The following is a 16,420-nucleotide window of genomic DNA, read 5'->3' on the forward strand; positions in this document are numbered from 1 at the left end:
ATGATAATCTAAATAAAAAAAGGTTTTTAAAATTAAAAAAGTTATTGAGGTACAAGGATGTGTATAAATGAGAAAAAATTAAAATAAATATTATTCACATTGTATGTGTATTTGTAAAAAAAAAAATTAATATTTTAAATTCTTCAAATTTCGATTTATGAATCTGGTATTAATTAATGAGGTCTTGTACAGACTATATTCTACTTATTTATTCGTAAATGTACTTATTTATTCATTGGGTCATGGGGAGTTGTTTATTATTTACTAGTTGAACAAACTGTGTATTTATGTTAGGAATAACAAATTATTCTCTCAACTTTTTGACGAAAGTGTTTTTCACTAAAAATAAAAATATAATTTTTACTACCTTAATTAACCTTATAATTAATACCAAATATATAAATCGAAATTTGAAAAATTAAAATTATTATTTTTCTTTTAGTCCCTTTTTATTAGATTTTTTGTATTTAATTTATTTCAAATACTGGTATGTCTACAAAAAATGCTTCCTGTCGAAAAAAAAGTCGTTCGTTAGAAAAGGTAAAGACGAGAACTTGATAAAAATAAGTAAAGAATAGAGATAAATAAAGAAGAAAGAGCCTGAACTAATACTGTCTGAAATGTGGAAATATACACCTTAAAAAAAAAAAAGATATAAAAAGACAAAAATAAATGTATAAATATATATATATATATTAATAATTATTTAATTATAAATTTATTAATTATATCTTACTAAAATATTTTTAATCATCATAATGACATAAAAAATCTTCCAATTGTTTGAATAAATCTTGTAATTTCTTGTTTAAAAGTATATTTCAATTATTTGGAAGAAAGTTACTAACTACGAGGGATATCTCTAAAGTAAAGACAGCTGGGAAATTTCTCTCCTTAAGGTTGGCGAACCTGTCTCGTTCACGGCCACACTAGTAGTACACACCGCATTTTTGTCTTTGAGTTGTCGCATTGTAATATCTTTGATTACGTGTGAGTTATTATGTAACAGAATAGGTAGGAAAATCGATGTTGCCGCCGACTGTGAAATACTTAATCATACTTTTTTAAACTATCAATACGTTAAGCCGGCTGAAATTCAGAGACAGTTCGTTGTTGCATACGGTGATAATGTAATGAATGAAAGAAATGCCCGAAAATGGTGTGTTAGAAATAACATAATTAATGTGCACGGTGAAGAACCGTGAACCGTTTGGGGAGACCCTCGATAATCACCGAGGAGTTGTTGAAACGCGTTGATGATGAAATCAGAAAAGATCATCGCTCAACGATTTCCGACCTGGCTCTTTTTTCCTGATGTTTTAAGAGCTGTTATCCCGCATTGTTCATGACCATTTAGGGTTCAGAAAAGTTTTTAGCATGTCGGGTGCTGCACGTCTTAACGGAACGTCACAAAAAATTCCGAATGGAAACTGCTTTTCAGTTTTTGATGCGCTATACAGAAAAAGGTGATGAGTTCTTTAATTCGATCGTTATCGGCGATGAAACATGAATTTTGTATTACACGCCGGAAAGAAAACGGCAAACAAGTGAATGACGTCATCCTTAATCATCAAATAGACTGATAAATTGCAAGCCACAGCCATATGGACGCAAACTGATGGCCACAGTCTTTTGGGGTCGGTTTAGTATATACTGCTGACTGATTTCATGCCGCGTGGAGTGCAGAAGCCTACTGCGAAATTCTATATAAGTTACGGCGCACCATTCAAAATTGGCGACGTGGGCGGCTGACCGACGATGTCATCCTGCGGTACGATAATGCACGTCCACATGTTGCGGGTCCGACATGTGATTTACTGAGAAAATTTTGATGGGAAATTTACGATCACCCACCTTATAGTCCGGACTTAGCTCCTTCTGATTACCATTTGTTTGAGAAATTGAAAGAATTTCTCAGCGGTAAGCAATGATGTGAGGTGATGATAAACTTAAAAATGCTGTTAATCAGTGGCTAAATGGACTGGCGGCAGAAGAATACGACGAGGATACATTGAAGCTGGTGTATCGTTACAATAAAGTGTCTTAATTCATGTGACGATTATGTAGAGAAGTTGTATAAGGTATGTCATTTAAGGGAAATAAAAAATATTTATAAAGTTTTCAGAATAATTTTTTTTTTACAATGAAACGGTTTTTATTTTAGAGATAACCTCTCATACAATTAAAAAAAAAACCACCGGGTTGGTTTAGTGTTAAACTAGTCGTCGTAAATCAGTTGATTTCGAAGTCGAAGTTCTCAGGGTCAAATCCTAATAAAGGTAGTTGCTTTTATTCGGATTTGAATTCTAGATCGTGGAAACTGATGATGAGGTTAAATAGAATCCGCACGACTCAGGACTGGTCCGCACGATTCAAGTATGATCAGCCTGAGTTTTTTCAAATTAAACATTTAGCAGCACAGTTAAATTACAACGATTAAATCTCTAATGACTTTAATTATTGATGCTAATAAAATACTATAAATAAAAGTATTAAAAAATAAATAAAATAAAAAGATTATAATATTAATATAAAAATATAAATAATATATACAAAGAAAAAGTGAGTACGGTAGAGCCTATAATTTTTTAGTACAATTAATTTTTAATAAACTACCTTTAATTTTGTTTTTCTTTATTTCAAAAGTCATTTTTTAATATTACAGGCAAAATAAGATTTACGAGCAGACATTAAAGGATTAATAGGCTTAAATAGGTTCAAAAAAGATACAAAAATACAACGTTTTTGCATTTTAATAACTAGTTTGTTATAGAAATTAAGAATATTTTCTCCATTTTTACAGAATTTAAAATTTATTTAATAAAAAAATGAAATGAAATATGTATTATTAAATTTATAAAAGAATAAATTATTAATTCGCTACTTTCCTTTCGTTTTCTTATATAGAACTATTTTGTGTTTGTTTTTAAAATAGTAAAATGAAGCTTAAAAAAAAATTTATTAACTTACCAGTAGAGAAAACTATACATATGAATAGCAATATAAAAACGTAATAATTAGTTTTGAACTCAAAAAATTATGTTATATATATATATATAATATATATATATATATATATATATATATATATATATATATATATATATATATATACATACACGCATAGATATTTTAAATAAAGTGCAACAAAGACTAAGATACACGAATGTTTTGATAATTTTAATTAAACAGTGATAAAGGCACGTAAAAATGTTTTATTGCTCGAAGGCTAATCATATCAGGGTCGATTTATGTTAATAAAAGGCACACACAGACATCACCCAAAATGAAAACACAATTTTTCAAATATTTTCGTTTTTTAATTAATACTACGCAGATTTAAAAAATAATGTATTTACTTATTTATTATTTGATATAGAATAATTATTTAATCGATATGATCTATTTAAATTTTGTTATCGATAATCTTTATTAGATTGATAGATTATAAAATAAACGGTAAATTAAAATAATTTGTTTCTCACTAAAACAACCACGTTGTTCTTAGTAAAATTTAGAATAAAAGGTACTACATATAACATTTTTTTCAGATTTTAAAATATTTATTTTTAGTATAACAATATATTAATTTTTTTTTTAAATGTGTTATTAATGAATGATTAAAAAAAACGTGGTTCATAAGAAAATATTATCTCTATTTTCTAATTTTCTATTTATATTTTGTCTTCTAATTTTCAAAATTTATATTTATCATTAAATAACTAGTTTTTTTTTTTTACTTTATTGCATAGCTGTAGCTCTAGAAGGGAAAGTATTGTAATCGGTCCAATTTGGGCATACGTGGCTACCTAAGGAACCCAAAAAACTGGATGAAAATTTTCCGGATATTAATTTACGTATGTATGTGTGTGTTCGGTGTTAGCCTCACCTTATATTTCCAGAACTACGGGACTGATTCTATATATAGGGCAGTGATGACATTAAATTTTAACTTAAGATCAAAAGGGTAAGGGCGTAGAGCAAGGTGAATCTCAGTATCTCGACATTTCGCCTAATTAAGGTCGTGTTTTTATTAGGCACATTTGTTAACCTAACGAATAACAATATTTGCACAAAAAAAATTGCAAAATTGCACTCTCACCCTAAAAATTGTTCTAAACTACAGCTATATTGTGACGTCACAGGTGAGCGGTAGAAATAAATAAATGAATAATATTTAAGGTGTAAAAAATTAATTCGTTCTGGCTGGGTCTCAAACTCGATCGACCTGTTGATTCGGTACCTGGATGCGTTAAGGCTCGCGGCTACACCAGTCTATCGACCATACAAGCGAGATTTGTTCTATGTAAGTTGTAATGTTACATTGGTTTAGTTAGTGTCGACCGTCGCCTTTAGTACCGCCACACCCGCGCGAATTAAATACGATATGCGTGCGCGCTTTAGTTAGAATCATTGGATTAAATAAACGAAAAAATATTATATTTAAATAAAATTATAAATTTTAAATTAGGTTGTCTGTGAATATTTGTGTAAGGCGTGCATCAGAAACAACCCACAGTTGTTGACTAAAGGGTCACACGGCTAAAGCCGCATTCCGGGAAAGTCCTACAATTGGGTTGTCAGATATTTTAATAAATATTTTTTGTTTACTATTATTGAAATAAAAATGTTATTATGCTTCAAAAATAACAATGATATACAAACACTTAATTATATGTTTCGAAATTCATATCGTAAATATCTAATAAAAAAAAAAGTCGACTTAAAAAAAATAGACTTAAAAAGTTATCTTTCTTTACATGTCGACCTTTAGTAGTCATATTAAATTTTTCGTATAAATGTATACATTTATACGAAAATGCGTAAATTGCGGTTCCCGACTCGGGAACAAGCAACATACAGTTGCCCATGTGAGAAGCAATCCGCATCTAAATCTAAACCGCACAATTCTAAAGATTGACCTTGAGCTTTATTGATTGTGATTGCAAATGCCAATCGAATTGGGAATTGCAATCTTTTAAATTAAAAGGGTGTATCGGTCGGGATTATGGGTATTCGAGGAATGAGGACATCTTCACCTTTGAAAGGCCCCGTTAAAATCGTTGCCTCCACTACGTTATTCATCAATTTCTTAACTGCAAGTCGCGTGCCGTTGCAGAGTTTTGGCTGATTAATATTCCGCAACAGGATAATTGTAATTTTTTGATCGAACCGTTGCTAGAATCAATCTAATGAGGAATGTTTTCCCAGTTCCTCCTGGCGCATCCAAGAAGAAGGTCCCCCCAACTCCGTCATTTATCATTTGCATTATGCGATCATAAATGACTCTCTGTTCACGCGTTAATTTGGGAATGTTTGATTGGACATATGACTGAAGATCATCAATGTTGTAACTCTGTTCACGGCGTAAATCCACATCAAATGAAGCAATCGCAGCTCGGGTGGGTGCTGGCATTCCCAATTGACTAAGAACTTTATTTGCAATAGCTAAGCACTTGTCTTCAATATTTATCAATGCTTCGTTGTAAATTCCATGGTCATATTGGTATTTTCTAGGCATACTGTATGCAAAATATCCTCAGCCATATGCGATCGATATCTTTCCCATAACTCTGTGGGAGATGAAGGGAAGCAAGCGGTCAATATAATTGCGACTAATGCGCGAATTTGGTTTGGATGTGCAGTGTTGCACGCGTCATTAATACATATATCCCACTGTTGGTCGTTTTCTAATAAATTCAGAGCTTGGTGAAAGGCGCAGCTCAATCACGACACGATCACACAAAAGTACCTCGATTAAAATGAATATTTAATTCAGATTGTATAATAATCTGAATCAGATGCAAGTGAATACGTTTTCTTCTCGCGGTCGTGGGTATGTGACTGATGCGAAAAACAGATAAAAACAATCTTTGATTGCGGGTTATATATCGTGCTAAAATTTGAGCTCAATCGGTGCAGAAAGTCTTGATGTTTTGAAGCGTACACAAACGAACTTAACATTTTTATATATAAAGATTTGTGGGCTGCAAAAAAAGCCCTTCAGTCGTGCGAAGAAACACATCATTTTAAATGCTTACAAAAGCAGAGTAATGCTTACAAATTAAAGAATAATCAAACGGCGTTGATTTCAGATGTTAATAAACTGCTAACGTAAGTAGAAGATGTGCTGCTTCAGTGTACAACGTGATTCTCGAGTATGAATCTACTAATGAATTACGGTCTCCAAAGATAATAAAACCCCGCAGGTCAATTGAGAAAAAGGTGAGCTTTTGATAAAAACGCGATTCGTAAAAAAATTACACGAATTTGAATTATTTAGAAATAGTTTAGCGGTGTATTATGTCCTTTGGAAGAGAATTCGGTTATTGTCTTCGACAACGCTTCTTATCATTAAATGAAAAGAATTCCAGCCGTGTTATAGAAAAACAATGATATCAAAATGTGGCGTAGTTCAAAAGGAATAATTTTTGAAGAGGTTTAAGTTAATGTTCAATCATTGCAAAGGGTTTCGCGTATTAAAAGTAATTATAGTCCGTGTAAAATTGGTTTGACACACAACGCCATAATGGAAAGTCGTGTTTTTATTCGGCTCCTAACGAATATGTTTGCCGGCCTCCGTGACGCGAGTAGTAACGTCTCGGACTTTAATCCGGTGGTTCCGAGTTGGAATCCCGGTCAGGCATGGCATTTTCATACGCTATAAATCATTCATATCGTCACCAATTGCGGTTGTCCTTCTTGGTGGCTTTTCTTTTTGTTTTGGTGCTTTTTTTAATAAAATACAGATATTTTAGCTGTTAAATACAATTCAAAGAAATTTGTTACTTAATCAGTATTGATTTTGCTTACATTGGCAACGGGCTCTTTGTGATTGGTCGTTGTGTTTGACAGCGGCCATCTTGCATTGATCTGATTGGTTTTCCTTTGTTTACATTACCAAATTAAAAATTTACAAATTAAATATAGATAGATCGATTTATTAAAAATATATGAAAACAATCTTTGATGCGGGTTATATATCGTGCCAAAATTTGAGCTCAATCGGTGCAGAACATTTTGAGTTTTTGAAGCCGTACACAAACGAACTTAACATTTTTATATATATAGATTATTATTGTTATTATTTTACTTTTAAGGCCGCAAAGGACCACTTTAGTCAGAATAATTCAAGTCTTTTTTGCCGATCTTTTGGCCTTTAAGTTATGTATAATGATTTATATATATATTACTGTTATTATTGAACTATTAATTACTGTAAAAAACTTTTTACAGTCACAGGTTAATAATTATTAATAAATCAATATATTTAAATTAAAAAAAAAAAAGTTAAAAAAAAGGAAATGAAGCTGAATTGGAACCGATGTGCCTTCCCCTTGTAAAATCAAAATATTTTCTTAATTAAAATTTAATTTAGCTATAACTCTGGGATCAATGAAAATAGGTACCACTTACGATTTAAGTGCAGTAAGAAAAAAGTCCACAATCCAACTTTTTTTGGATTTTAGGCTTTTTTGGTCACTTGGTCCAGTCGATTGCAATCAAAAGAGGACATGTACAACTAGATGTTACAACAATCCTAAATCCAAAATTTCAACATCCTACGGCTAATCGTTTTTGAGTTATGCGAGCTACATACGTACGTACAGACGTCACGCCGAAACTAGTCAAAATGGATCCAGAGATGGTCAAAAGTTCAGATTTCTAAAATTGTCAAGCCACTCAGTGGTTGCATGGAAATCATTTTTGTTCACAATTGTTCAATAAAAGAATTTTGCTTTTTTATGAAGAATATCGCCGTTTATTCGAAAGTGCTGTCTACTTTGTTCTTGTGGGAACCAGGAATACACAGCTTCCTCCATTTGAGGAAAATTGCCAGTCGTCATAGCCTTTCTTTTTCCAGGGCCAGTTCAGTAGTTTTTCTGAGATTTTCCATTTTCATTCGATTATTGTGGACATCGTACATCGTAGCACGACCAACTTGGGACTCGTTGGCCAAAACTGTTTTTTTTTGCACTTTTATCCAGTTTTTCAAAAATTTTGGATTAAAAGTTTTGTGCTTACGTTTAACTGTGTGACATTTTATATGTACTTTAATACGCATTTTACGGCTTTTATACTGTAATTTTTGTACTGTAATATGCATTTTATTTTGCTGTTATGCATTTTTTATATGTACTGTAATAAGCTGTTTAAAACAAACTGGTGCATACTAACATACTGTGACACACCCTAACGCACATATACCGTACGAATTATATGTAAAAAAAAACCAGAAATATTAGCAAACATAAAACGGCTTTCTTATATTAGCTACAGTAGTGAACAGAAGATGCAACGCTGTCACGTTAGAGTACCATATATAACTAACGCTGCTTATCGTTTATGACCGGTTTCTGATCCAAGCCCCGCCTACTTCTGTCTGACTACTAACACCTTCCTACTTTTCGTCTGAGATCGACAGAACTCGTCATAACCTAAGTTGTAAGAGAGTGATATAAGATCCATACGTTGTCGTTACAAGTTACGTTTAAACAGGCATTCACATAGGCCTGTTTTACAATATTTACTGTTCGTATTTCAGACACGTGTTTTACAATATATAAACCTGTCACAACAATTTTATCAAAATGCAGAATTTTTTCAAAACATGTTTTTAATCTGTTTATGCACTAGGATATTTTTAGTGCCGGATTACTGGTCGTGCCGGACTACTAAGACTTCACTTTATATGCTAATTTGAATCGTTGGTAGTCTGCATAACGTACACAATCTTATATGGACAACACATGACTTCATTTTACGCCTATTAAATTACATTTACATTTTTTTCAAAATGGAAATGTACATAAAATTTTATTTCATTAAAATTTCTGATATTTTTTCATTTTTATTTCTTTATTATTATTCATAGTAATAATTTTTTTACAATCAGAGGATAATAAATAACAAAATAATTAATAAATCAATAATATCAATCAGATATTAATAAATCAATAATTTAAAAAAAAAGTTAAAATAAAGGAAAATTTCAAAAGGAAAAATGGAACAAAATGTTGAAAACCAAAAAAAATAAACAGGAAGAAAATGTTGCAAACAAAGAATAAAAAGATTTAAAGATGATAAATATAAAGAGGATGAAAACATTAAGACTAAGGAAATAATAAAAAGACTAAGAGAGGACGATGAATATAAAGAGAGAGAAAATTTGAAAACTAGAGAACGTGTACACAAATTAAGATCAGAAGAATTATGTCAAACCAAAGAGCGATTAAATGACTGGCAACAACAAACAAATAAACGAAATGATGATCAACTCCGACTTTAGGAGAATATTGTCCGACAATATAAGAGAAGTCATGAACTAAATAAGATTTTTTTTGCAATTTATAGAGCATGTATTCCTCAGGGTATATGTGGTTCTTGTGAGGGTTTATTATTAATCACTCACTCTGTAGTTAACTTTAATGTAGATCAAATTAAACAGAAATTCCATAATAGTTAAATAAAATTAAACAGAAATTAACCTAGAAAATACAAAAATAGAACAATTCTAAATTATAATTTTCAATTAATATTAAATAATCAGATGTTTCATCAAGTATATTACGTATACGCATATGCCTATTAAATTACATATACACGTTTTTAAAAGTGCATAAAATTTTTTCACTAACTTCAAATTTTTTTCAGATTGTCGCCGAATGGCTTCGACGGCACGTAATTCATAACCTTCTGGTGGCCCTGAAAAGGGCCGTTTTTTAGCATTAGCTCTGAGAAGAGCTGTTGTTTCTGGAAGCTGGTTTACGGCGAAGCCGTGTTCGGCACAGTCGCGAAAACAAGCGACAATAGTCAGTTGTTCTGCGAGGCTGTATTTGGCGCACTCGTGATAACAGCGACATCAGTAAGCGTGTAGTTACAACTAGTGAGGAGTACCTCACGAGTATACCAGTTTGGACAGTGGGTGAATGCAAGAAGTTGTTTTGTGAGTTATTGGAAAACAATCGTGAAAGTGACAGTATTATATTCATTCATAAAGTGCAGAACAGTACTTTTATAGACTGTAAAAGTAATAATAATAGTTGCGAAAATTGAATTGTATGAACTTTAGACTTTCTAGTGTTAGCGTGTTGTTAATGCAATATTAGGTTCTAACAGTCATTATAACGTTTTCAGTAAATTGGACTGTATTCCGGCATTTATAATTTAATTGCCATTAAATAAATTATGTCTATTATTATAATTTTAAGTTATTATTATTACTATTACTATTACTGTTACCATTATTATCTATTTTCTTTAGGGTAATAAATGGTATTTGTAAGAAGATTTTAGTTTGTTAGACTCTCAATATCCTGGTCGAACTGTGAACACACGACGATATATTTAACTATTTAAACTTTAAAATAACGTACGAGAAAACTATTGAAAATAAATAATACATTAAAAATATTTTTTTAAATCGTGCTACAGAATGTTTAAAAAGTGACGCAACCTTATGGAAGAACGTTTCCTTTTTTAGTTGCTGGTTTAATTGAGGAAAAATGGGTTACATAATGCAGCAGAGAATATTCATTGTCTCCCGATACATTAGATGTGCCATTTAGACTCAGACCCAGAATGCCTTCATAGAAAATTATGGTGTGTATGCACCAAACAAATCGTCCATCAAGTAGGCTGTACGACAAATTCCAAGAGACAGGGAATGTGGCAAATGCAGCCAAAAGTGGTCGACCGAAAGTGCTAACACTAGAAAAGTTGATCGACGTGCGAGCTGCACATTCTGTTAGTCCCAAGAAGTCTGTACGATACCTATCTAGCCAGTCTGGTCTCTGTTTGTAGTGCCCACATTGGCATTGAGCAAGTTTTTAAAGAATCATCCGTACAGAATTCGTGTTGTTCAAAAGTTGTTACCGGCAGACACTGGAAAACGTGTGGCTTTCTATCAGTGATTCGTATCATCTTTAACGCCAGATGGGGAAGACAGAATGATTGGCTTCGGTCTGACAAGATATGGTTCCACTTTGATGGATACGTCAATGCACAAAATTAATCCAAATCAGCTGTACGAGTCTCCTTTGTACAGATAAAAAGTATGCCATTTCACGTAAATCTTCATGACATTCTTTCATAGCACAGTGAATAGTGAGCTTTTCATACAGATGGTGCAACAATTTGTAAACGCTATTCCTGCAGACCGGAAGTACACGTGATTTCAGCAATACAATGCTATGGCTCATACAACCAACAAAACTGTGACTTTCTTGGATCAGTGTTTTCATGGAAAAATGATTTCGAAGGGGTTGTGGCCTCCTCCGTCTCCTGATTTATCCCCTCCTAACGTTTTCTTGTGTAGATAGATTAAGGAAGCTGCTTACAAAACTCATTCTCACATCATTCCCGAATTTCAGAGCAAAATTGGACGACGTGTAGCTGCAATTCCTCAACAAACGTTACAACATTAAGAACATGCAACGATGTATTTAATTATGTGAACCGCATAATGGAGGCCAATTTCAACAACTATTGTAACTTACTCATTTTCCCATAAGGTTGCGTCACTTTGAAAACCTATATTTTATATTGATTATCTTAGAACTAGATAAGTTCAATTGATGAACTGTAATTTAATAGATAAGCAGCCTTTTGTAAAGCAACAGGATATAAAGTCTAAATAGAATTGAAAATATTATTATAACAAATATGTGCTACCATACTTTTAAAAGAATTGTAACCATAGTTATAATCTGATGAATTCCACACATTTTATTAAAATTTTTTTTTTTTTAATATAATATTATATAGTAAATATACATATATGTATGAAACAAAAAAAATAAGACGTAAAATTGTATATAATTACATAATATTATATTAGTAAGAATTATATTTACGTATAAACAAATTTATTACCAGTAGTAATTGTCTAATGACACAAAATTTATTTTCTGAACTAATTTCATTTGGTAAGATTTGTTACGAGTTTATTTTTATTTATAACTCAACATTTTAAGTAGGCAAAACCACAGTTTCTTTTCCTCGAAAAAATACTATTACAATATTCGTGAACCAGTGTCAGGTGTTTTCCAAACTCCATCCAGTTAGAATGGATTCAGTAAAATAATTCAGAATTATTTTTACAACTGGAAAATAAATATAATAGATTTTCTTGTAGAATATTAGGTGATTGGATTGACCAATTATTATGCTTCTATATTAGAAAATATCGGTTCAATCATTAGAATTTTCATTTTGTTAGTATCATTTTTATTTATTTTATTTACAGTATTTAACATTTACTTTAATTTTCTTTTTTACTGGATTTTTAGGCTTAGCTGTGAGTCTTTAGCCCCCATAAAAGTCCTGATGCTATTCCCAATAGTAATCACAGTCAATTTGCTTTTATTTATTCATTACATTTTAGGCGAATCGGAATATCTGAATGACATTTCTTGAATTTCGTTCAGTAAGTATATTTATTACAAATAATTTGTATTTCTGAATTTTATTACAAATTTCAGAACAAAAAATAAAATACAAATAAATTAAGATGAAAGTTAATTAAACACTAATTTTAACTTAAAAAAAAAGAAATCTAAAAAAGTTTTTAATATTATGACCAAATTAAAAAAAACCGCTCAAACGCTTTCTACGAGGTGTGGGAGAAAAGTAATGAGACTAACTTTTTACTTACCAAAGTTTTTGTTTTTTTCAAACAACAATATTATCCCCTTCAAAGTAGTTCCCTTGGGGGCTATACACCGGCGGAGTCGTTGTTCCCACTCCTGGTAGTAGCGCTGGAAGGCTTCAACTGGTAGGGCTTTTAACTGATCGGTCACAATCTTTTGAATGTTCTCCAGAGTTCCAAAATGACGTCCTTTTAAGACGTATTTCAATTTCGGGAAAAGGAAAAAGTCACAAGGACTCAAATCAGGTGAATAGGAGGGTTGAGGAACTGTAGGAATGTGTTTTGAGGTCAAAAATTCCCTGATGGAAATTGCCGTATAACACGGGGCATTGTCATGATGAAGCATCCACTTGTCTACAATGTCTGTTCTCACGCGAATCACTCTTTTCCTGAGCCTTTCAAGGACACCTTTGTAAAAAACATGGTTGACAGTTTGTCCTGGAGGAATAAATTCTGGATGCACGATACCCCTATTGTCAAAAAAGCAAATCAGCATGGTTTTGATCTTTCATTTGCTCATTCGACATTTTTTCGGTCGAGGAGATGACAGAGTGTGCTACTCTTCGCTAGGATAAAATATCTGGGATTCATCACCTGTAATCACATTATTAAAGAATTCTTGGCCATTGTCAATCCTCTCAAGAATATCAAGGCACACGTTTCTTCGATTGTCCTTCTGTTCGGTTGTGAGGTTTTTCGGCACCAATTTCGCACAAACCTTTCGCATGTCCAAATCGTCTATCAAAATTTAATATTCGTTGAACGTGTTTAAATTTAACTGTTCACTCATTTTCCTTATTGTCAAATGACGGTCTGGTCTCACAAGAATCCTCCCGCGCTCAACGTTTTCGTCAGATTTTGAAGTTGAAGGACCCCCTGAGCGAGGTTGATCTTCAACGTGTTCTCGGCCTTCCAAAAATGATTTGTGCCAGCGGAAAACTTGTGCTCTTGATAAGCAATGTTCCCCTTAGGCCTGATTCAACTTTTCAAACGTCACACTCGCGGATTGCCCAAGTTTAACACAAAACTTGATTACACAACGTTGCTCTAAATTACGATGCTCCATTTTCGTAACACACAACAAAAAAAACTTCACTGCTGGCTCTGTCAAAAATAATGTGTTGGCTGAATGGAGTTGAAACTCGTGCTGAGCATGTGGAAGGGATGAACAAACCGGTCTAGCACAGACCGGTAGACACAGCGTTGCCAGCCAGATCGCTCGAAGTGTTACCAATCTCATTAATTTTCTCACATACCTCGTTTAACCTAGGGGAGGAGTCGACTAGTGCAAGGGGAAATGTCTGTTACGCCAACCACGGTTTCGGTATCGTTTTTTTTTAACCTCCGTGACCACCGTTAGGTATTGCTTCAGAGGATGAGATGAATGAATGACTGAATGACAAGTAGCGTGTGAAAATGCCATGCCTAACCGGGATTCGAACCCGGGACCTCAGGGTGAAAGACCGAAATATTACCACTCCCGCCACGGAGGACGGAACGATTTCGGTATCTAGTCGAAGTTAACGTATCATAATGGTTCACATTTCTTCCTTAGAATATCGCAAAATTTTTTAAAGAATTTTTTATTTCTTTCAGTTATTATAACGTTAACCTGCATAATTGGGAAGTGTTCTTACAACAAAATCCGCCATTCTATATATGCCATTATTTTTGCTACGTATATACTCGTAATATGTGGTATCCAGCTAGGATTTAAAAAAAAAAATATTTACAAATTAGGTTATTTTCATTCCAAGTATTACATTTCACTTGGTTTTGTGCATTTTTTGCCATCATTGAAATATTTATATTTAAATTATGTCTTATTCATTGTAAATTAAATTCCCATTTTTAAGTAAAAATACCACTGAAATAATTCAAAAAAGAATTAATCGTTTGCGATTATTACGTATTTTCCTATATACGCCACTATAGATGCCGTTTTTTAAAAACGTCATACTTATATATTCCATTCAAGTACCACATAAGTATGATCATGTATTTTGGCGCCGATTCATAAAGTGTCTAAGGAATTAAGTATCTGGATGAAATTATTCCTTACTTTTAAGCGCATTTTTATGTCGGTTCTATTTAAAAAAAAAAAAAAAAAAAGATTAGTTCATAATCTTCTGTGTCCGAATAATAACGATAAGTTATTCGGCGGAGTTAATGTGCCCCTTTTTGATGGAATAATGCAGCTGCCTCCAGTCATAGACCATTGATGTTTTGTTCGACCTCCTTCCTTAGTATGTTGAAATTTTCCGGAAGTCGAATCACGGTACCCATTACAATAGGTAGCTTTCTTATGAAATCTACCTAATATACTGGTCGAATATATAACCTTCTTTTTTGAAGTCGGTTAACGATTATTTAAAAAAGATTAAAGAACGACATACCTAAAAAAAAAAATGATTCCATTATTTATATCTTAATTGAGATGAAAAATAATAGTCAGTTTTTTTATTGTTTATCAGGGAAATTTTTCTTAAAAATGTTTAAAATCATTCTTAGTAAAGTTTTGTACGTTTTTATTTTCTTAAAGCAGAACTATTATGATTACTAAAATAATTACAGATAAATTGAATAAAATCCTTCGCCGTTGTATGTGATGTCAAAATGTAACATGTGTGTATGATAATGTATGATAACATGTATGTTATGTTTGATAATTTGAGATAAAGCAGAAATATTTTATTTATTTTTTGTTAATTGTTATTAATAGATAACTGCGATTATTTTTTTATTCTAAAACTATTACAAGATATTTTCCAAAAATTTAGAATGTTAAGAAATACTTATAATGAAAAACTCATCTAAAAAAAATTACTTTTTTATTCAAAAGTAATTTATTCAAAAGGTAGATTTATATAAGCTGGTATACTATAACTGAATTGGTTAACTGGCATTTCTCCCGCCACCACCCCATTCGGTCGCCCTAGAGCATAGACCAAATGTACCGTGCCAAAAACGGCTACTGTGCCTCTAAACAGATTAGCGACCTCGTTATCCTAAATGCTCCTAGTGAGCTCCTATCTTGCGTGAGCGGTTAAGCTGGGCGCCGTACAGCACCCGCCTATGTGTTCCTACCGCTCACTTGTCACATTAAAACTAAATCGGGGAGGCGCACCCCTTGTTACAATTAAAACAAAAATTAGTTAACATATATAAAAAGACGGCAATTTAAACCGCCACGCCTCGGTCGCTGATTGACAGCTAGTGCCTGTCCACCATTAAAGCGCTTGGAGCTTATCGGCTGATGGCAGCCATTATTTCTAGGAAGGTTTTCACCGACACGCTACAGGAATCAATAATTCCCCTTAAAATTATTACTTTATAATAATTTTCTACTTTCCAGCTCTACTTTCCAGCTGTGGTCGTGAATTTCCACGAACTAAAAGGAGACAGTCATCGGCGAAAGCCTGGGCCGTGACTCCTTCTGGGAATGTCAACCCCAGAAATCCATCGAACACCAGGTTCCACAGCAGGGGACCGAGAACGGAACCCTGCGGGCTTCCCCTGGTGATAACTATAACTGAAATGTGAAATCTGGATTTTTCCATTAGGCTTCATTCAATCAGTTCCAAATCTTTCCACCATATCAAAAAACCAATTCAAATTTTCCGCAACATAGATTTAAATAAAACATAAATAAATAAATAATTAATTATGTGCAATGATTACCGTACAAAACAATTTAACAAATTTAATTAACAGTTTCTAAGATAAGAATTCTCTTAACAATTACGAATTATAAAACAATTTTTTTATAAG

Source organism: Lycorma delicatula, chromosome 9 (genome assembly GCF_047948215.1).
Source record: "Lycorma delicatula isolate Av1 chromosome 9, ASM4794821v1, whole genome shotgun sequence".
Lineage (NCBI taxonomy): Eukaryota > Metazoa > Arthropoda > Insecta > Hemiptera > Fulgoridae > Lycorma > Lycorma delicatula.